Genomic DNA, 23428 nt, shown 5'->3' on the forward strand with positions numbered 1-23428 from the left:
TTGAGAGAGAATGAGATAGAGCATGAGAGGGGGGAGGGTCAGAGGGAGAAGCAGACTCCCTGCCGAGCAGGGAGCCCGATGCGGGACTTGATCCTGGGACTCCAGGATCATGACCTGAGCTGAAGGCAGTTGCTTAACCAACTGAGCCACCCAGGCGCCCCTAAATAAAATCTTAAAAAAAAAAAAATGTATCTAGGAATCTAAATACCGTGGTGGCTCATCATTACCATAATCCATTTTACGAAGTACAGGAACAGGCTCTTTTTTAACAGCTGAAAGTTGTAAGTTATTCCTGTTTTTCTTTGGATTTGTATTTCTATTCCACTTCCCTCATAGAAGTTTATCCTATTGTGTTTTGACTACCCAAATATCATAATTCTCTGCACCTAAGATGGGTAAATAAATTGAAGTTAGAGTTTTCTTTTCAGTATCTCTGTTTAACATTTTTATGATTGATTTAGGGTTTTAACTTATTAGTACATTATCAAGACAATATAAGAATATATTTTGATAATTAAAAGTAAAATTTTATTGGAAATGCATTATATCAGCCATTGCTGCAAAAATGCTATGTAATAAATAATCTGAATCTCAGTAGCTTAAAATAGCATTTCTTTTTTTTCCTCATAAGTCTCTGGGTCAGCTGGGATTTGGTTGATCCCAGTTGAGCTTGCCTAGGTTCAGCTAGATTTGGCGCCATGCCCACAGGTCGGCTCTGCATGTCTCACTAGAGACTCATCGCCTGGAGATAGCGGGAGCACAAGAAGGGTGAGAAACAAACACATATGAGGCCTGGTAAAGCCCCAGTTCAAAATTGGCATACTGCCCACACTGTTGGGCGGAGAAGGTCACATGACCAAACCCAACATCAGTGGGGAAGGGAATTACGCTTTGCCCATTCCAGTGGTAGGAACTTCAGAGTCTTTTGGCCAAAGATATGCATGTATAATTCTATAACAGTGAGGAACTGAAAAATTGGGAACAATAATCAAACTTATTTTGTGCATCTTTTTTTTTTTTTTTTAAAGATTTTTTTTTTTTTATTGAGAGAGATAATGATAGCATGAGAGGGGAGAGAGTCAGAGGGAGAAGCAGACTCCCCGCTGAGCAGGGAGTCCGATGCAGGACTCGATCCTGGGACTCCAGGATCATGACCTGAGCCGAAGGCAGTCGCTTAACCAACTGAGCCACCCAGGCGCCCTGTGCATCTTTTAAAGAGATGTTTTTTCTTGTGTCTGGATACTGTTTACTAGAATGAGACACCCATTTGAAATCTGAAGCAGTAGGAGTTAGCTATGCAAAGTGGCAGTGGGGACAATGGGCAGAAAATATTTGGGGCTGAGGGAGTAGTATTTGCCAAAACAAGAGAGAGTTTGGGAAACTAGAGAGTTGAGTATGTCCAAAGCATAGGGTGAGAGGCCAGGTGTTTATCAAAAAGAAAATGGGCAGGAGAGTAAGGCCTCGGTCACTGCAAAAGAGCCTTTTATGCCAGGTGAGTGAGATTAGACTTCAACTTGAATGCAGTAGGGACGTCACTGAAATGTTTTAAACAGAGTAGTGATGTGATCAGACTTTCTTGTGCTCAAGGAAAAAAAAGAATCATCTTTTATGCACATTAGAATGTTTATGCACATTAGAATGTTGTTAGAGAAGACCACAGTCTGGAGACCAGTTATTAGACCATTGCAGGAAGTTAGGTGAGGAATGAAGATGACCTAAACTAAGGGAGTGGAATTAGGGCTGGGAAGAGATAGTGTTAAGCCACAGAGAATTAATTTGAACTCTTTTCAGCCAAGGAGTACTTTAGTCACATTTTCTCACTTACATATGATTGGAATGTTAGAACAAGGGCAATTTTTCGATTAATATATGTCATCAGTCTTTATTTTTTTTTTTATTATGTTCAGTTAGCCAAACATATAGTACATCATTAGTTTTTGATGTAGTGTTCAATGATTCATTAGTTGTGAACAACACCCGGTGCTCATCACAACATGTGTCCTTTTTTTTTTTTTTAAAGATTTTATTTATTTATTTGAGAGAGAGAGACTGAGAGAGAGAGCACATGAGAGGGGGGAGGGTTGGGAGGGTCAGAGGGAGAAGCAGACTCCCTGCCGAGCAGGGAGCCCGTTGCGGGACTCGATCCAGGGACTCCAGGATCATGACCTGAGCCGAAGGCAGTTGCTCAACCAACTGAGCCACCCAGGCACCCACAACATGTGTCCTCCTTAATACCCATCCCCCCTGGTTACCTCATTCCCCCACTCCTCTCCATTCTGTAACCCTCAGTTTGGTTCCTGGAGTCCAGAATCTCTCATGGTTTGTCTCCCTCTCTGTGTCATTTCTTCTCATTCAGTTTTCCCTCTCTTCCCCTGTGGTCCTCCACGCTATTCCTTATGTTCCACATATGAGTGAAACCGTATGATAATTGTCTTTCTCAGTTGATTTATTTCACTTAGCATAATCTCCAGTTCCATCCATGTCGATGCAAATGGTGGGTATTCATCCTTTCTGATGGCTGAGTACTATTCCGTTGTATATATGAACCACATCTTCTGTATCCATTCATCTGTTGAAAGACATCTCGGCTCCTTCCACAGTTTGGCTGTTGTGGACATTGCTGCTATGAACATAGGGGTGCATGTGCCCCTTCTTTTCACTACATCTCATCAGTCTTTAGTTTTATGAAACAGTGAATGTTAACAATGTTTAGGATGTTCTTTGTTTGAATTCCTTGAGAAAAGAGTTAATAAGTGAATATATTATTTTATTGAAGTAGAGAAACACTATTTATTATCTCTGACCTAGTGTGTATTGTGTGTTTTTTATTTCCTTGGTTTAACTATTTTTCCTTTCCTCCATAATCCAGAAAATTCAAAGTACCTGTTGTCTGAAAGAAAAACTCTTGAAATTGTTATTGTTCTTTAGTGGCTTCTAATTGCCAACAAAATAAATCTGAACTTCTTGGTGTGGCAGTCAAGATTCTCCAAGATCTGGTCCTTGCTTACCTCTCCTACTTTAATTTTCTTTTTTTTTTTTTTTTTTTTAAAGATTTTATTTATTTGACAGAGAGAGAGACAGCTAGAGAGGAAACACAAGTAGGGGGAATGGGAGAGGGAGAAGCAGGCTCCTTGCCGAGCAAGGAACCTGATGCGGGGCTCGATCCCAGAACCCTGGGTTCACGACCTGAGCCGAAGGCAGACGCTTAACGACTGAGCCACCCAGGTGCCCCGTCTCCTACTTTAATTTTCTTAGCACTTCATTTCATGCACACACCCCCTCCACCCACCCAAAAAAAACCTTGGGCCACACTTTTTTTTTTTCCTTTCCCCAGTTTATAGAATATACTATGCAGCTTATTATCATTAATCACACTTTACTTGGAATGTCTTAATCCTCATTCACTTTACCTGCTTCAGATGGTTGATATAGAAGACTTGTCTTTAAACTAGAGGTGATATGTGAGAGCCAGATTTCATCTTTCCATTTTACTGATATATTCCTGGTGCTTGTTAATAGTGCTTGGTTCAAAGTGGATGTTCAATAAATATTTCAGTAATCACCAATGTATTATTTAGAGTTAGGCATTTCAGTATTTCCTGTGGGTTGAGTTATTTTGTTTCTTTCTGGGTATACAGACACATTCATAAACATTCCATGCACAGAAAAGTGTGTGTGTGTGTGTGTGTAAAAGCAGTTGTTACATACTTCCATAGTCTCAAACAGCTGACTGCTTGGATTACAAGGATTGTATTGTAAATCTTTAGGAACGATCTAGGTTTATTTGTGAGTCCTTCCCTAGGAATGTCAGCTCTGAGCTAGCATTGAAGTCATTATACCAGGTGCCAGCTACATTGACTTTGGGAATTCCACGAGGCAAAGAGGATTGGCACATTCCTTTCATCCCTTAGATATTTCATTATCTTTTGCCATAACAACATAGGCAATGATGTGTCTCTGCTAAGATGCAAAGATGTTGGAATGTTAAATTCCACAAATTTCATGTGTTTAGGAAGGATCTTTCCTCTAAACTTCTGTCACAATTCTGAACAGAAGGGTATTTATATTTAAAAATAAGTATGGAAATTTTAAATTCTTAAGCCACAAATTCTCATCTGTAGGTATTGCTAAATTTTAGTGTTTTGTGCATGTGATATTTATGACATGGTTTTGATTTTTTTCTTGTAACTGGTGTGAAATGTGCTTCAACTTTTTTGCCTTTTTTCTCTACTTTTAAAATTATCATACAGTAAAATTGACTTTTTTGTTTGTACAGTTCTATGAGTTTTAACCCCTGTAGATTCATTTAACCCCACAATCAGAGCAATTACATCATCCCTTAAAACTTTGTTGTGCATTCCCTCTGTAGTCTTGTCTTCTCCCACCTCGTCATTCCTGGCAACCGCTGATCTGTTCTCTGTCACTGTAGTTTTGTCTTTTCCAGAATGTCACTTAAAAAAGAACCATGCAGCATGTAACTTCTTGAGACTGGTGTCTATTGGAAACTCAGCACAGGATCTCTGAGACTCACCCAAGTTGCTGTGCATGTCAGTAGTTCATTCCTTTTTTATTGCTGCTTGTGTTCCCTTGTGTGTATGTACCACTCATCTATTGAAGGACATTTAGGTTGTTTGCAGTTTAGGGCAGTGATAAATAGCTCTGCCATAAACATTTCTGTACAGGTTTTTGTGAATAGAAGTTTTCATTTCTCTGGGGTGAAGTACCCACTGACCAGTGGGATTGCTGGGTCATGTGGTAAGTGTATGTTTTACTTTATGAGAAACTGCCAAACTTTTCCAGAGTGGCTATATCATTTTATGTTCTCCCTAGCAAAGTATGAGAGATCCAGTTGGTCAGCATCCTCGTCAGCGCTTGATATTGTCAGTGTTTTTTATATTAGCCATTCGAACAGGCGTGTGGTGGTAGTTGGTGGTTTTAAGTTGCATTTCCTTAATGGCTGCCGCCCAGCACCGTCTCATATGCCTAGTTGCCATTCATATAACCTCTTTGGTAGTTATACCTGGTGTTTTTGGGGTGTGTGTGTGTGTATGTGTATGTTTTCCTAGTGTCTTCACCCATTTTTGTTTGGCCTTTGTATATTCTCAGTAAGTAGTGTTTCTTGTTCCCATCACTTTTCTTATTTTCATACTAAAAGACAATGTCACAGGAATTCGGAGATAGACCAGCAGCTGGGTTTTAAATGTGGGTTACTCTGGGGGCGCCTGGGTGGCTCAGTTGTTGAGCCGCCTGCCTTTGGTTCAGGTCATGGTTCCAGGGTCCTGGGATCGAGCCCCGCATCGGGCTCCCTGCTCAGGGGGAAGCCTGCTTCTCCCTCTCCCACTCCCTCTGCTTGTGTTCCTGCTCTCGCTATGTCTCTATCTGTCAAATAAATAAATAAAATCTTAAAAAAAAAAATTTAAATAAATAAATGTGGGTTACTCTATAAATCACCTTGTGATATGGGACAAATTATTTACCTGACAGGATTATATGAAAATTAGAAAATTTTAATTGATGTACATGAATGCTTGACAAATAGCTGTATCTAAGCCTTTCTTTTCCCCCTTTAATTTGTATCTTAGAGTGCATTCCCTGGAATACTGGTCTTTTGAAATGCTCAGTGAAAAGAAATCTGAGGTAGGCTACATGATGTAGCTGCTTTTTGGAGGGCTACTATGAACATGAGTATATTACTGGCTCTAATAAGTTAGACTTTTTGTTGTTGTAGAACTGCTTTTATTTAGCATTTTCCAATCTTATTAACAATGGGAATACTTGGCCTGTGACATCTACTTAACCTACTTTTATGGAACACACTTTGGGAAATACTGACTTAGCATGTTATCCCAAATAGTGTGGCACATGATAACTATTCATTATTTATCAACGACACACACACACACACACACATAATTCATTTAATTTTAAGTCTTGAAATAAGCATTTAAAAATGGGACACCTGGATGGCTCAGTTGGTTAAGCATCCAACTCTTGGTTTTGGCTCAGGTCATGATGTCAGGGTTATGAGATTGAACCTTGTTAAGATTCTCTCTCTCCCTCTCCTTTTGGCCCTCCCCTGCTCTCTCTCTCTAAAATAAATAAATCTTTAAAAAATATATTAACTCTTAATTTGGGATAGGTTATGTAGATTATCATAATCTTCCTCTTTTTAAAATATTCTCTGTTTATGACTCTTTGTCCCCATTTCTTTTTTTTTTTTTAATTCTAGTATAATTTTAGTTTCAGGTGTACAACCTAGTGATTTCAACAGTTCTGTACATTACTTAGTGCTCATCACAATAAGTGTACTCTTAATCCCCTTCATCTATTTCATCCATCTCCTTATCCCCATTTCTAAGAAAGTTCTGGGCAATGGTTTGAAAGTTTGATTCATAGACCATTAGCCTCAATATCAGTTCTGGGTGAGATTGGAAAGCATATTCTCAGGTCCCACCCTAGGCCAACCAAGTCAGAAACTCAGAATGATGCCCTATAATCTGCGTTTTCCAACAGGTCCTTCAGGTGATTCTTGTGTATGCTTAAGTTGCAGAACTCAGGGGTGCCTGGGTGGCTCAGTTGTTAAGCATCTGCCTTCGGCTCAGGTCATGATCCCAGGGTCCTGGGATCGAGCCCCACATCAGGCTCCCTGCTCCGCGGGAAGCCTGCTTCTCCCTCTCCCACGCCCCCTGCTTGTGTTCCCTCTCTCGCTGTCTCTCTCTCTGTGTCAAATAAATAAATAAAATCTTTAAAAAAAAAAAAAGTTGCAGAACTCACTCTAGGGTATCATTCAGTTTGGGGTTTTGTTGGCAGAGCAACAAAATCTGAGAAGAGAAGATTCAGATCATCTAGGTGTGACTTGGATTAACTAGAGCACCTTATTGTATTATCTCTTAATGTTGAAAATCTTGTTGAAACAATTAGAACACTAATACAACAGATTGGCTCATTTTATTGCCTGGGATAGTAGTTTTCCAATTGCAGGTTGTGAAATCAATTCAGTGGGAAGCCACCAGCAGTTGAGAAGGTAGAGAGGGAAGGGAAAGAGACCATGAGTGCATCACCTGTAGTAAAAAGTGTTTTATGAGTTTATTTCACTTGCACATGTTTGTATGGAATGTCACACTATCACATGTTTTCTTTACTGTGGCTTATGAGTTGTGGGCATATAAGAGGAAGAAGGTGTGTTGTAGAGGAGGGAGCCCTGGATTCAGAGTCTGAAAACTTGGGTTTGTATACCACTCAGTTATTACTTTTGTCAAAGCTTTGTATATCATAGGATTGTTGTAAAGATAAAATCAGTAGTTCTCAACTTGCCCTCCAAGAGACTTTAGATAACCTTTGGAGACATTTTTGGTTGTCACAAGTGGTGATAGTGGGCTACTGATGTTTAGTGGGTAGAGGCCAAGGATGCTGCTAAACATTTTACAAAACAAAGAACTATCTGGCCCAAATGTCAGTGCTGTCATGGTTGAGAAACCCTGGATTAAATGATTACATTGAAAAAAACTGTAAATTGTCATATAAGGTACATAATATTTTCTATTAAGAATATATTTAAGGGGCGCCTGGGTGGCTCAGTCAGCTGGGCATCTGTGTTCGGCTCAGGTCGTGATCCCGGGGCCCTGGGATCTAGCCCTGCCTTGGGCTCCCTGCTCAGTGGGAAGTCTGCTTCTCCCTCTCCCTCTGCCCCTCCCCCTGGCTCATGCTTTCTCTCTCTCTCTCTCAAATAAATAAATACAATCTTTAAAAAAAAGAATATATTTAAGTACTTTATTTTTTAATTTTAATTTTTTTGAGAGAGAGGAAGTGCGGAGGTGGGGAGAGGGAGAGAGAGAATTCATGCTCTAAGGTGGGCATGGAACCCCACCCGGCCCTGAGATCATGACCGGAGCCAAAATTAAGAGTTGGACACTTAACCGACTGAGCCACTAAAGTGCCCCATATCTAAGTATTTTAAAAAGACCTGTGTCTCAGTATTATCTTTCAAAGATGAATTTTTATCATAAAATATAACATATAGGGAAGATGAAGGAAATTGGAGCAAATCTGTATAATCTTGGTTAAGTTCTTTACCTGATAGGATTATTAGGAGAATTTGATAATCAGATATGTACCAATTAGATACATACTAATATGATATTTAGATATATACTGATACATTTTTCAAAGCCTCATTTTGTTTAAGAATTGTTTTGATATATAGGAGCAGTGCAGAAGGTAGAGTACTTATATAAGAAATGATTTTGTATCAATACAAGCAACTTCAGAGAAGCCTGCATTTAAACACATTACATCAATCCAGGTTATTTGAGAGATTAATATAATTCCATGTTATTCTATGTTAGCCAAGTATAAAAAAGTGTATCTACTTACAGCTTTTAATCAGATTTTCAGGAAGGCTGCAAGGTAATGATAATCCCTTACAAAAACAACCAGAAACAGCAAATTTTGAAGGGATAGGCACAGTTCACACTGTATTTTCTAGTTCTTTCTAAAACAGAGTAATCTCTTAAATTTATGGTCAGAAAAATCAAGATATCACCTGAGCCAGAAATTCCATTATAAACATCTGTTACTGATAATTTATGAAACAACCATCAGTATATTTGAGCCACAGTCTTTTCTAGGACTACTGACCACTCCTTCACCAGCAAGATGTGATAATCTTCATGTACTCTGTGACTAAATTTTACCATGCATTACCTTGTGAAAAAGGAAGGGGTTAGCATAGACACTCTCTGTGAACTAGAAAATTAATTGATCTTGGACATCAAGTTCTAAGGATTCCAGATTAAAGACTATCTGTACGTAGAGTGTGCATATTATCTGCATTAAATTGAAACCAGCTTTCATCCAGGCATCCCATGCAGTCTGTTAGTTAGAAAAGACAAATTTCATTGTTAAGGTTTGAAGGTAGGGCTTGATGTACATTCCTTCTACTTAGCCTTTTTGTCTTCATCAGCTAAATAACATTTTATACAGCTCTTCATATCAGACACTGTTTTATGGTCTTTACATACAATCAACATTTAATTCTTAACTCATTTCTAGAGGAGTACTACTATTACACTCTATTTGATTGAAGAAACTGAGGCACAGATATGTTAACTTAATGAAGGTCACACCGTTAGTAAGTGGTAGAATTGGGATTCAGACCCAGGGAATCTGGCTCCAGAGTTTATGTTCTTACCTGTGTTCTGCCTGTTCATACTCCTATAACAGCTGCCTTGCAGGGTGGTTGTAATTAAATCAAATTTCATGTACCTAACACTTCACATGTGTTAGACACTCAATAATTGAGAGATGATATTATTATATATTTTTGTTAAACACAACTAGGAAGAGTTCTGCAAAGCATAACTTTTAAACAAATTAAAAAGAAAACCCCAGAAATTACATATTTAAATCAAGCATTTAATGCATGCTTTAAATTTTTTTTTTCACATAACAAGGAGTTATATTGAGATAATCATATGCTTTTCCCCCTTTATTTTATTAACTTGGTGTATTACATTGATTTTTGTGTGTTTAACCAACCTTGCATTCCTGGGATATATCCCACATGGTACGGTGAATAGTCCTTTTAATATACTCCTGGATTTGGTTTGCCTAGTAATTTATTGAGGATTTTTGCATCTATGTTTGTAAGGGATATTGGTCTGTTCTTTTTTGTTTGTTTTCTTGTGATATCTTTGTCTGGCTTTATCGTTTCTTGAAGTCCTTCTCTACCCTCTTTGCCCCCATCATGGAAGAGGCCTTATTTTACTCACCCATTTCTAGCCATAGGTCAGAGGTCAATTTCACTACATAAGTACAGAAAGCCAAATTAATCAGGCAATTACGGGGACCTTTAAAACATTCTGGCTGTGGGGCGCCTGGGTGGCTCAGTTGGTTAAGCGACTGCCTTCGGCTCAGGTCATGATCCTGGAGTCCCTGGATCGAGTCCTGCATCGGGCTCCCTGCTCGGCAGGGAGCCTGCTTCTGCCTCTGCCCCTCCCCCCTCTCATGTGCTCTCTCTCTCTCTCATTCTCTCTGTCTCAAATAAATAAATAAAATCTTTAGAAAAACAAAACAAAACAAAAAAACATTCTGGCTTTGGCAGCCGAGGGCAAGTTATCTTTGGCATAGGAGAATATTTAATAAGGCACATATGCTTTTGCAAGACTATTATGGTTCTGTTGTGCCTTGCTGATAATAGGATGGCTTTATTTTTATTTATTAATTACTCATAGTTTCAAGGCTCATAAGTGCTAGAGGCAGAATTTCAAAACTTACTCCGAAATTGTCTCTTCAGGGGCATCTGGGTGGCTCAGTTGGTTAAGCGTCTGACTGCCCCCCCCCCCTTTTTTTCCCCGACTCTTGATTTTGGCTCAGATCATGATCTCAGGATCGTGAGATCAAGCTTTGCTTGAGACTCTCTCTCCCTCTCCCTTTGCCTGTCCCCCCACTTGTGCACACACTCAATAAATAAATAAAAAATCTTAAAAATTTCACAAAATTGTCTCCCTGCATTATAGCACATGGCTGTTCATCTGAGAAACGGGATAATAATCTCTTTATATCAGTGTTAAGATGAGAATTAGTGATAATATAGGTAAATTCCCTGGCTTATATAAGCAAGTACTCAGCAACAGTTAGATTTTAATTTTCTTTCTCTGTCTTCTATTCTCTACTAGATGGTATGGTGCTCAAAAGTCCAGACTTTGAGTGCCTGGGTGGCTCAGTCAGTTAAGCGTCTGACTTCGGCTCAGGTCATGATCCCAGAGTCCTGGGATGGAGCCCCATGTCAGGCTCCCTGCTCAGTGGGGAGCCTGCTTCTCCTTCTGCCTGCCGCTCCCCCTGCTTGGGCTTGCATGCTCTCTCTCTCTCAAATAAATAAATAAATCTAAAAAAAGGTCCAAACTTCAAGTTTTGTTCCTATGGGGTTAGTATAACATTGCTTTTTTTCCCCCCTGCCTCTTATTATTTTCTGCCCCTTATTCCTTTTCCTCACAATCTTGCCCACCATCTAGAAGGAATTTTGATGTCTGATTTATGTTCTTTCTTCGTCTGTCCTACAGATGTTACTGAGCACAATATTTTATCCTTCTGTCATCAGGATAGAATCAGTGGAAATCTAGCAAAAGTGAAAAGGAAAATTGAAATTAGTTGTACCTTTGGGATAGTTGAAATACACAAAGCCACTCCTTTCTTGACCTGGGCCCATCTGTCTTGGTGAAGAAACTTCCCTGGCTCATGCTCTTAAGGATTCTGTATTTTTATCTTTAGATACCTCTAAAGTATTCATTTTCTTTTTTAAATGCTCTGTGGCTCTCACCTGATATTTGGACTAGTGATCTGGGAAGACATTATTGGTAGTTGTAGTAGTGTTAATGCATACTTTTCTGCTGCCCTGGGGTTTTCTAGCTTGCATCATAAATTAAGCCAGTGATAATAGTCAACTTTACTGTGAGTTATAGTACACAGTCATGTGAATACATAGTATTCATGTAGTACTTAGCATACTAGGGACTCACAGTTTGATCCTGACAGATGTCCAAATAAAAATAACTTTAATAGCTTTATTAACAAAGGTATATCATTAAAATTTTTCAATAATTTTGTAATTTCAATGATAGTCTTGTTTTAAGCTGGAGATACAGAGTTTTGCAGTGAAATCATAGGGATTGAATCCTGAGCATGATTTTTATAGACTATTTGAACAAAATGTATATATTAATATGAGCACTAAACCCAAAAGAATTTTGTAATTTGAACTTTGATTTTTTTCCTTCTTACCTCTAACACTCATGCTGCAGGGAGGATTCTATTGCTTTGGACAGCTAGTAGCTGCTGAAATAAGGGTCATGAATAAGGTCTTTGTTTCTCTTAGTTAATGCCATGGGAAATATCTGAGTTCAGCAGGAAAAAGCTTGCAGCCAGGACCCAACCAGGTATAGGGAGTGTAGTATATGCACATAGACATGCCTCTTCAAAGATAATTAGAAAACTAGCTCCATGGATCTGAAACAGGAAAAAGCAGCTTTTTTGATTTTTTTTTTTTTTTTTGAGCATTACTTGAAAGGATTGTTATGTTACTAAGTTATCTGCAGGGCAGTGACAGGTGTCCTAAAAGATAAGGTTAGAGGACCTTAAGAACAATAAGAATTATTTCCTAATGAATACCCACATATACATTACTTTTTGGTTGTGATGTTTGTGAGATGAGCCATACATTAAGGGAAGACTTTTGTTCAGCTCTTCCTTTCTTCGAGGACAAATCAAAAGAAAAGATACCATCTGTTCCATTTTGGTCTAAATAAGATTGTTCAAAGAAGAGATGAAAGTTGTCCAGTTAATTAGAGAAGAGGTTATATTTTTGCATGCATTCTGGATTCTGGCATGACCCATACAAATATTTAGAACTCTTCCCTGAGTCATCGTGCATTAATTCTGGAAAAATTTGTGATTATTCTGCCGGGAATAAATGGCAGAGATTTTCAGTTTTCTGTGATGGAATGGACTAGTTGGTAAGCACATGTTTATCATTCTAATTAGTCTCTCAGATTTGATTCTTTTTTTTTTTTTTTAAAGATTTTATTTATTTATTTGACATAGAGTGAGAGCAGGAACACAAGCAGGGGGAGTGGGAGAGGGAGAAGCAGGCCTCCCGCCGAGCAGGGAGCCTGATGCGGGGCTCGATCCCAGGACCCTGGGATCATGACCTGAACCAAAGGCAGACGCTTAATGACTGAGCCACCCAGGCGCCCCTCACGTTTGATTCTTAAATGTCATTCTTACAGATGGACAGAGGAATCAGTCATTTCACTTGGGGAGTCTGGCTGTTCTGAAATTCTTCTCTAGAAGGTAAAAGGACTTTTTCCGGTTTTAGTATCACTCTCTATTGAAAGAGAGAGGTATCCTGAATTTGTGAAAGGAGCATGGGCTTTGGAATTAGACAAGAGTGAGGGTTTTGTATACTGGCTTCACCAACTCTTGGAACTTGAATAAGTTACCTAACATTTCTGAGCATTTGTGTGTTGGTGGTGATAAAGCCTATCTTTCAGAGCTACTGTATGTAATGGTATTATAAATTATAATACATCAATTAAAGTGTGTAAAGTGCCTTCTATGTATGTGCTCCATAAATGGTAACTGTCACAGTCCTACTGTAGAGGGCTAGAATTACTTTGAGTCATTTTTAGTTTGCATGAAAATTTCATGCTGGTAGAAATTTGTGAACATTAATTTAAAAATCTTTGAGGGCCTACTATGTGCAAGATACAGTGATTAATACAGAGGAAAATTAGTGATCATATTGTTAAATGCAAACGTTTATCTGTTTAAAGAGTCTGATCTGACTGTGGCTAGGTGACTCTTTCCCAAATGCATATCCTAATATTATCTCAAGACAATTATACCTTTGGGGCGCCTGTGTGGCTCAGATGGTTAAGCGTCTGCCTTCGGCTCAGGTCATGATCCCAGGGTCCTGGGATCAAGCCCCACGTCGGGCTCCTGGCTCAGCAGGAAGCCTGCCTCTCCTTATCCCTCTCCTCTCCCCCTGCTCATGCTCTCTCTCTATCTCTATCTCTCTGTCTCAAAAGAATAAATAAAAAATCTTAAAAAAAAAAGACAACTATACCTTCAAACAGAGGGTAAATGATAATAATGAGAAGTGGGTGCTGTTAGGTAGATGTTCTAAGAGGTGCTCTTAGAACACAGGAATTCCTAAGTCCCACATTATATTACTCCCTTCATACAGGATCCTCTTTCAAGAATGACATCTGCATGTGGAACTAAGCAAGGCAGGATAACACTTTGTTAGCAGGAGTTTTGGCTTTGGACCCCAATGAAGAAATACAATTAGGTAGGATCAAATTATAGGTCTTACCTCTAGCTGCATGAAAAAACTATACCTTTTAATAAGAAAAAGAGGAAAACACAAGAGATGGGGAAAATGCGGCTTACTCAGTGTCTTGAATATAATAAATTTACAACAAGTCCTCCATTACCTTGAGGGTTGTGTTGAAAGCCAAGCTTCTGATTCAACTTTGTGAGGAAATGAAGATCTGGGAAGGGAGAGAGGAGCCTTCAACTTCTCTTTCATAAAGACCAGTACATAATTAAGCATGCCATTTAAAAATAAAATTCTAAGCTCCTTAGAATAAATCTCTGAACACTTTGAAAACTTTGTAGTTTGATTTTGACAACATGTAAGGACTGTTTATACTTTTGGGCAGTTGGTATTTTGGCCACAAAATGGGTAAACTCTTCAGGAATGGATCACATCTTGTGTTTTATTTTAAATTTTGTTCATCCTTGAAAATAAAAGTTGTTTGTTTTATAAATGTATAAAAACTACCTACCTAGTGATGAAGTTTGCTATGAAATTCCTTAAAACCATATCACTTCTACAGATCTAGGATCTTAGGGATCTGAATATCTAGAACAGAAATCTAAATGAAATAAATCAAATTTGCACATATCCCAAACAAATCTATGGACTAAATTCCTTCTATTGCCAAGTTTCCAAATCTTAAGTTACAGGAATTGGTAGGTTATGTTTTAATTTTAGCCTTAAGGCTAAAATTGCTGTAAGACTATATATTAGGGAACATCTTTAGGAACAAGATAAGGAAAAGGCTGGATTAAAATATATGAACATTATCAGTAATTATTTCTGGGTGATGGGATCATGACTGCTTTTAATTGTCTTCATTACTGTGTCTTTTAGTTTCTAAAAAATGGAGAAGTATTGTTTCTGTAATTAAGAAAAAATGTGTCAACAAATATTTATTGAATACATGTTCTAGGAAAATAGATATGGATAAGACATAATCCCTGCCCTTACATGGGGTGAGGCTGGAGTCGTAGATTGCAAATAATAGTACTTTGTATTTTTCTGTATTGTGCAATATTTCCTCCCCACAAATAACTACTAATAACAAAAATTGGTGTGATTGTGATGCAGTGTAGAGTTATAAACTTTATTTTAGGGGAGAGGGAAAATACTTTTGAGAACATTGAACAGAAGAAATATGAATTGTGTTAAATGAGTTCACTAGGTAACTGGAAAGGAAGATTTTAGGAGGAGAGAATTAGCAACAACAAAGATTGAACAGATTGACATGTTCAGAGAACTGTTGGTAGAGTTTGTAAGTGGTTGAACAGAAGATATAAGACTGGTGAGGAGAGGCAGGAGAGGCTTAAGTGCCAGATCATGGCAGATCTTTCTCACATGCTGAGATATTTGGAATTTAACTCTTCAGTAGAGAGCCCAAACCCTTAAAGGTGTTTTTTTTGTTTTTTGTTTTTTTTAAGATTTATTTATTGGCGAGAGAGCGCACACACATGAGCGTGGGTGAAGAGGGGCAGAGGAGGAGAGAAAGAAACCCGAGTAGACTCCGCCGTGGAGCCTGACACGGGGCTCAATCCTAGGACTCTTGAGATCACCACCTGAGCTGAAACCAAGAGTCAGATGCTCAGCCGACTGCGCGGCTCCCCCTCCCCCAGAGTCCCCCAAACCCTTAAAGGTTTTAAGTAGGAACATAACTCTAGATGGTCTTGCCCTTTCAAAACACCATTTTAGAGGCAATGTGGATATTAGATTGGAGCAGAAGATCAGGTGGATGAATTTGTAGCAGCTCAGGCAAGGAAATAAAGAGGGCATAAATGTGGACAGTGGTAAGGGATTTGAGAGAGATTTAGGAGCTGGAATCTGTAGGATAATAGTGTTAGAGGGAATTAGGGAAGAAAGAGGATTCTAGAATGATAATGAAGTTTCTGGATTAGATACCTGGGTGAATGGGTATGCCATTAACAACAATAAGAACACACATGCATGCACACATGCTAAACTGAAAAAGAAATGAAAACAGAAGTAGGAACAAAATGGGTTTTTGGTTCTTTTAGGATGTCTAAGTATACTTACCCATAGGCTATAGGAGTCAGCTGGCCAGGAGAATGATTTGGGGTTGGTGGGATTTGGGAGCTATGGTAGGCTGAAAAGTGCCCCCTCAAAACCTATCCATGCCCTAATCCCTGGAACCTGTAAATGTTACATGGCAAAAAAGTGGGGAGGGGGGATGTCCTTATAGATGGAGAGATTATCTTGTGTTATCTAAGCGAGCCGTAAATGCAGTCAGTATCCCTATAAGAGGGAGACAGAGGGAGACTTCACAAACAGAGGAGAAGATATGAAGCTGGAGCAGAGAGATCTGAAGATGCTAATCTTGAAGATTGGAGTGATGTAGCCACAAACCAAGGGATGCTGGTAGCAACTGGAAACTAGAAGAGGCAAATGATGGATTCTCCCCTAGAGCCTCTAAAGGGGACCGAGGCTTTGTCAATACCATTTTGTCCCAGTGATACCGGTTTCTGACTTCTGGCCTCCAGAATTATGAGAGAATGCATTTCTGTTGTTTTAAGTCAAACAATTTGGTGATTTGTTAATAGCAACCGTAGGAAACTAATACAGGAGCTAATAGCCTAGAGTTCATGATTAATAGTAATGGATATGAATGATTTCACCTAGGGAGGATGCATGGAAGAAGGAAAGAGAAATGAAGATATAAGTTTTTGTTATCTGGTACAATCCAGAAATAAATGATTTTGGATTAAAGAGTATTTTGGCAACTGAATACAAAACCTTGTGATTATTGCCACTTTTTTAGTTGATAAAAAATGTCTTGATGGAATACTACTACTTTCCTTTGCCTTTTGTATAAAATGTTGAACCATGTTGACAACTCCTAAAGTAATGTCCTCAGTGGATATACCTCATTTACACTCTAGTCTTATAACTCTGGCTTTCAAATCTGGATGTTACTTTATATTCATTTCGCTCCAAACCAGAGTTAGATTTATTAGTTTCCTTTCCTATATCCTCTATTACTAGATAATTATCAGCTCCCTTCTACAAAAGAGTTCTTGAATTTGTCACTGTCTATTCCATGAACAGGCCCTCATTACCCTTGCTTAGTTTTCTGCAGCAAACTTTGTTAGTTTCTGTAAATGCAGGGGGTCCATCAGGAGCATTATAGACCAGTCTTCTTTATTTTTTAAAAAAGATTTATTTATTTATTTATTTATTTATTTAAGAGAGAGAGGGAGAGACAGATAGCATGCATGTGCGGGAAGGGGCAGAAAGAGAAAATCTTCAGGCAGACGCCACACTGAGCCCGGAGCCTGACACCGGGTTCAATCCCATGAGATCATGACCTGAGCTGAAACCAAGAGTTGGACACTTAACTGACTGAGCCACCTAGGTGCCCCAAATTTTCCTCCCCCGCCCCCCAAGTAGGCTTCATGCCCAGCATGGAGTCCAATGTAGGGCTTGAACTCACGACCCTGAGATCAAGAATCAGAACTTAACTGACTGAACCACCCAGGTGTCCTAGAGCAGTCTTCTCTAAATAGCACAATCAATGTGTTACTACTTCTAACAAATCTACAATGATTACCTGTTATATCCCAATATAGTGTGAATTCTTTTTTCTGGATGTTAAGGTTGTCTGTCATTTGGCCCACAAATATCTCACATTACTTGACTAAGACACGCATACATTTCCAGGCTTCTCTTCTAATCAGGCCAAATTTCTCATGCAGCAAAATCACTGAGCTGGATTAAGGAATGGGCCAGCTGGGCTCCTCTCCAGAGTGTTGATTTCTAAAGGTTCACTGGAAGTGTAACAGGGAGAAGAAGTTGTTTTCTAAAAATCCTCTCGTAAAGAATATTATCTGTGGTGTTGGGGAATATTTCATAAGCTGTTTGGGCTAGAGCCTGAGACCACCAAAGGGCATGGGAAAGTGCCTGCTGAGGTGGGTAATTCTGGTTAGCTGCAGGGTCTTTTGCTGAGTCAGGACTCCTGAGTTTAGGGCCAGAGATGAATTATTCAGGACTACGTCTTCGTTTCTGTTTTCCCTTCTCCCTTAGCGCAAACTTCAGGCTTCTTGCTGAGTAAATGTTGAACACATATTTAAGGAGTGTTGTTTTGGAGATGTATTAATTATTAGCCTACCCAGGTTCCCACATGTCTTGGTCTGGTCTTGTAAAACTTAACAATACTCAATGCTTTTTCTTCTCTGCCTTTGTTTATGGTGTGTGTGTGTGTGTTTATGATCTTACTCCCTGCTTAGAAAAATGTGCTCTTCCTTTCTCTGTAACAGAAAACTTTTGAGTCCAAAGTATGTTGACATCTTTGGTTTTGTAATTAGAGAAAGCTCCTACTCTAACAAGAACAAATGAGTCATATTTGGACCTTCAAGTGTTTGGAGGATTTGATTAAGTATAGAGCATGCATTCTCAACAGGGGTGATAATAACTTAGGTATTTACAGTGGTTTCTGACCCTCCAAAGCTCAGTGCTACCCTACAAAATCTTATCCTTTTAGTTTTTACTTTCTCTTGTTAGGGAGAAATTGAATTAAGTTACATTATTTAGTTAAATGTAATTTTAGCCCTTAGACTAGTGGTAATGAAAAAGTTTGAGAAACGCTAGTGTAGAGAAAGGGAAAAGATGCTGTTAATAGGTTTTATTTATTTTTGGAACTGAATTTTTTAAATGAGTTCATCCTTTTTACCAGTCATTATTTATTAGTAAAACACTTTGCTGGGTTTCATTGGACAGAGAAACACAATGGTTCTGTACCTGTAGAAACTTAATCTTACTGGAGAAAAAAAGACACTTAAAAAAGGAAGTAATAAATAATAGCAAATACACTATAGACGATGTCCCAATATAGTATGACAGTTGCTGTTCTAGGCAAAGGCAGAGATTATTTAATCAGAAATGGTCAGAGAGGTCAGGTTCAGGGAGAATCTAGGAACTTGAGCTACACTTTGAAAGATAATACAGAATTTTTTTTTTTTTTAAGATTTTATTTATTTATTTGACACAGAAAGAGATCACAAGCGGGGGTGGGGGGCAGAGGGAGAGGGAGAAGCAGGCTCCCGGCTGAGCAGGGAGCCTGATGCGGGACTCAATCCCAGGACCCTGGGATCATGACCTGAGCTGAAGGCAGACGCCTAACTGACTGAGCCACCCAGGCGCCCCGCAGAATTTTTTTTTTTAAGATTTTATTTATTTATTTGAGACAGAGTGAGTGAAAGCGTGAGCGGGGTGGAGGGGCAGAGGGAGAAGGAGAAGCAGACTCCCCGCTGAGCAGGGAGCCCAATGCGGGACTGGATCCCAGGACCCTGGGATCATGACCTGAGCCAAAGGCAGATGTTTAACCGATTGAGCCACCCAGGTGTCCCGATAATACAGAATTTGAATACACAAATTCTGGAGGGTAAGCATGGTCCTGATTAAAATAGCGGTTTTGTTTTGTTTACTTTTATTTGCTCTTACCTTTTTATTTTTTTTAAATTGTATTATGTTAATCACCATACATTACATCATTAGTTTTTGATGTAGTGTTCCATGATTCATTGTTTGTGTATAACACCCAGTGCTCCATTCAATACGTGCACTCTTTAATACCCATCACAGGCTAACCCATCCTCCCACCCCCCTCCCCTCTAGAACCCTCAGTTTGTTTCTCAGAGTCCATAGTCTCTCATGGTTTGTCTCCCCCTCAGATTTCCCCCCCTTCATTTTTCCCTTCCTACTATCTTCTTCTTCTTCTTTTTTTAACATATATTATTTGTTTCAGAGGTACCGGTCTACTGATGAATCACAGACCTGTACCTCTAAAATAGCGTTTTGGTTTTTGTGACTTTTTGTGATATACTCAAAACTGAGAGTATATGGGAGCTAGGGAGATCATCTATACTATTACTAACTGACCTTAAGAGGGTTACTTTTGCAAAAGTTTAGAGTTGCTTTTTTTCTGTACCTTTGACTTCTTATTAGCTATACAGATCATCTAACTCAAACCCAACACATTTATTCTTATCTTTTAATAGATGTCTTTTCCAGGCAGGAACGCACCCCTTTTAGACTACAGAACGAACTAAAGTTTTAAGTTATGGTATCAGGTTTTCCCCTAAGCACTTTATATGTGTTTAATCTCACTTAAGGACTCCGTAAAAGTACTTAACCATTTTCTTCCTGTTTTATGAATGAAGATTTTATGCTCAGATATTGTAAATAACCAAGTTGACACCTCACTTTTTGAATGGCAGAGCCCAGGGCTACTTAATAGAGGGCCTGAGCTCTTGGATTAAGAAAAACATACAAAAAAACATTAGGGATTGGTTTTTGTAATGAGAAGCCAATTTTTGTTCCTAAAGCCTTGAGTTCATAAAAGGAAAGGTAAGGAGATGAAAACTAAGAGTGAAGTGGCATGACATGGAATTGGTGCTGTGCTTTCTTAGAATTCTAGTCAGCTGCTGTGTTGGGAGGCTGAGGGGCGAGGGTTAATAGCAGGCAGGTCTGTGGCAGCTGCCACCCTAGAGATCATCTGGTTCTGACACTAGCTTTGTTTTCTTCATCTCAATAATAATGGAATTGAACATGTTTTAAGGTCTACCATTCCATCCCAAAATACTACTTGAAAGACCCCTGTCTTAGAAGTACCTGTCTGTGCACTGGACTCTGTACTGCTGTCTGTCTGATGCTGATAGGAAAAGGGATAGGTGGGCTGTTGGGGGATAGTTCATCTGGTGTGGCTATCCATTCGAAGAATACATGCTGTTATAAAAATGATAGCTCCAATTGTGAGGTGTTTGAAATTGAGGGCCTACATAGGGAAGAATCAGAATTTTTTCTTCGTCATTTCTAGAGGTAAGAGTGCTACTAGAAGTTATATTTTGTATATTTCCCATTTGTTTATTTTGATTTACTGCTTGTGCCTCTAACAACTTGCAGAATAGGAAACATAAACAGCAAAAGAAATGAGAAATGAGAAATAAGGAATAAGTTGCTGTGTAGTTAGCAAAAGAAATGGGAAGTGAATTGTGAATTTAACAAGTTACTGTTTGCCTTTAAAATAAAAAAAAAGAGGGGCGCCTGGGTGGCTCAGTCGTTAAGCGTCTGCCTTCGGCTCAGGTCATGGTCCCAGGGTCCTGGGATCGAGCCCCGCATTGGGCTCTCTGCTCCGCGGGAAGCCTGCTTCTCCCTCTCCCACTTCCCCTGCTTGTTTCCTCTCTCGCTGTGTCTCTCTGTCAAATAAATAAATAAAATCTTTTATAAAAAAAAAATAAAATAGGGCGCCTGGGTGGCTCAGTTGGTTAAGCCACTGCCTTTGGCTCAGGTCATGATCCTGGAGTCCCGGGATCGAGTCCCACATCGGGCTCCCTGCTCGGCGGGGAGTCTGCTTCTCCCTCTGACCCTACCCCCTCTCATGTGCTCTCTCTCATTCTCTCTCTCTCAAATAAATAAATAAAATCTTTAAAAAATAAATAAATAAAATAAAATAAAAAAAAAGATATATAAACACCTTGGTGAAATGAAGATTTATACACCGTTGTGAGTGTAAAATGGTAAAACTTTTTGGAAAGTGGTTTGGAAATATGTATCCACTCAGTGTTGAAATTTCCTTTGACTAGAAAATTTGTTCTAATGAGGTCATGTTAATCAGAGAAAAATTGGGGGTATGAAGTGCATATAGGTATTATTAGGTGACTTGTAACTAGGTACATGTAAGTGTTATTGGAAATTGTGGTACCTCTGCAAGATGAAATATATATAACCATTAAAAAGAAGACTTTTAGAAAGACATGTATCATATGATCTCACTGATATGAGGAATTCTTAATCGCAGGAATCAAACTGAGGGTTGTTGGAGTGGGGGGTGGGGTGGGAGGGATGGGGTGACTGGGTGAGAGACACTGAGGAGGGTATGTGCTCTGGTAAGCGCTGTGAATTGTGCAAGACTGTTGAATCTCAGATCTGTACCTCTGAAACAAATAATGCAATATATGTTAAGAAAAAAAAAAAAGAAGAAGGTAGCGGGAGGGGAAGAATGAAGCGGGGGAAATCGGAGGGGTAGACGAACCATGAGAGACGATGGACTCTGAAAAACAAACAGGGCTCTAGAGGGGAGGGGGGTGGGAGGATGGGTTAGCCTGGTGGTGGGTATTGAGGAGGGCACGTTCTGCATGGAGCACTGGGTGTTGTGCACAAACAATGAATCATGGAACACTTCATCTAAAACTAATGATGTAATGTATGGGGATTAACATAAGAATAAAAAATAAAAAAAATTTAAAAAAAAAGAAGAAGACTTTTGAAGATTTATAAGAATATGGGGAAATTTTTGATATATAGCTTATAAAAGCAATGAATACTTTTATGTACTCATTTATTAACATGTCAGCGGTACTTAACCCTGTTGATCCTTCCCAATCCTTCTGCATACAGTCCCCCTTTTCAGCCTTTGGTGTTTTCTCTTCCTTCCTTGCTGACTGTTCTTAGTCTCCTTTGCTGACTTCTCTTTCTGTTTGCTCTCTAAATGTGGCTGTTCTTTAGGGCTTAGTACTGGATCCTGAACTTCAAAAAAAATTTTTTAACTAGCATGTAGTAAAATCAACTCTTTTGGGGCATGTAAAGTTCTGTGAATTTTAGCCCATGCATAGATATGTATAACCACCACCACTCTCCGGAAACAGAATAGCCATATCATTTTCCCCAGATGTCCATTGGCTCACTTTGTAGTTACACTTTCCCTACTCCTGACCCCTGGCAACCACGGTGGTTTTGTCTTTTGGAGAATGTATGCTTTCTTTCTTTTTTTTTTAAGTTTTATTTATTTATTTATTTGACAGAGAGAGGCACAGTGAGAGAGAGAACACAAGCAGGGGGAGTAGGAGAGGGAGAAACAGGCTTCCTGCCGAGCAGGGAGCCCGATGCAGGGCTTGATCCTGGGACCCTGGGACCATGACCTGAGCCAAAGGCAGACGCTTAATGACTGAGCCACCCAGGCGCCCCAGAATGTATGCTTTCAATACCAGCGTCTTTGGGAAGGTCGGCATAATGCCTTTGAGATCCATTCTGGTTGTTGTGTGTATCGGTAGTTCATTCCTTTTTTATTGCTGAGTGGTATTCCATTGTATGGACGTATTACAGTTTGTTCATCCATCCATTAAAGGACATGTAGATTATTTCCAGTTTGGGGTGGTTAGGAATAGAGCTGCCATAAGTATTTATATATAGGTTTTTGTTTGAATGTAAGTTTTCATTTCTCCGGGACAAATACTTAGGAGTGGTATTGCTGGGTCATATAAGTGATGTTTTACAAGAAATTGCCAGATTGCTTTCTAGAGTGGCTGTACCATTTGGCATTTCCCCCAGCAATTTATGAGAGTTCCAGTTGGCTTGCATCTGTAGTTACCACTTGGTATTCTTACTGTCTTTAAGTTAGTCACTCTAATACATGTGTAATGGTATCTCATTGTGGTTTTAATTTGCATTTCTTTAATGGTTGCTGATGTTGAGCATCTTATTTGTCATTCCTGTATTATCTTTGTTGAAGAGAATTTTTATCCATTTTTTAATTGAGTGGTT

General features: G+C 39.1%; 1 protein-coding gene across 10 annotated transcripts in view; it reads left to right on the forward strand.

Annotated features, from left to right (window-relative positions):
* The window catches only part of ABL2 (ABL proto-oncogene 2, non-receptor tyrosine kinase), a 112902-nt gene that overhangs the window by 50841 nt on the left and 38633 nt on the right, over positions 1 to 23428 (forward strand). Inside the window, exon 2 of one of the 10 annotated variants that reach the window (XM_064594258.1) lies at positions 12783 to 12846. The exons of 8 other annotated variants lie outside the window; for them this stretch is intronic. The gene's annotated coding sequence lies outside the window, so the exon portion shown is untranslated. Of the gene's footprint in view, positions 1 to 12722; positions 12847 to 23428 lie in introns of those variants that run through there. One more of the 10 variants, XM_064594257.1, reaches the window with a different exon arrangement.

The sequence above is a fragment of the Mirounga angustirostris genome, unplaced genomic scaffold (genome assembly GCF_029215605.1).
Source record: "Mirounga angustirostris isolate CCGP_5_RB_7025 unplaced genomic scaffold, mMirAng1.0.hap1 SCAF_6, whole genome shotgun sequence".
Classification (NCBI taxonomy): domain Eukaryota; kingdom Metazoa; phylum Chordata; class Mammalia; order Carnivora; family Phocidae; genus Mirounga; species Mirounga angustirostris.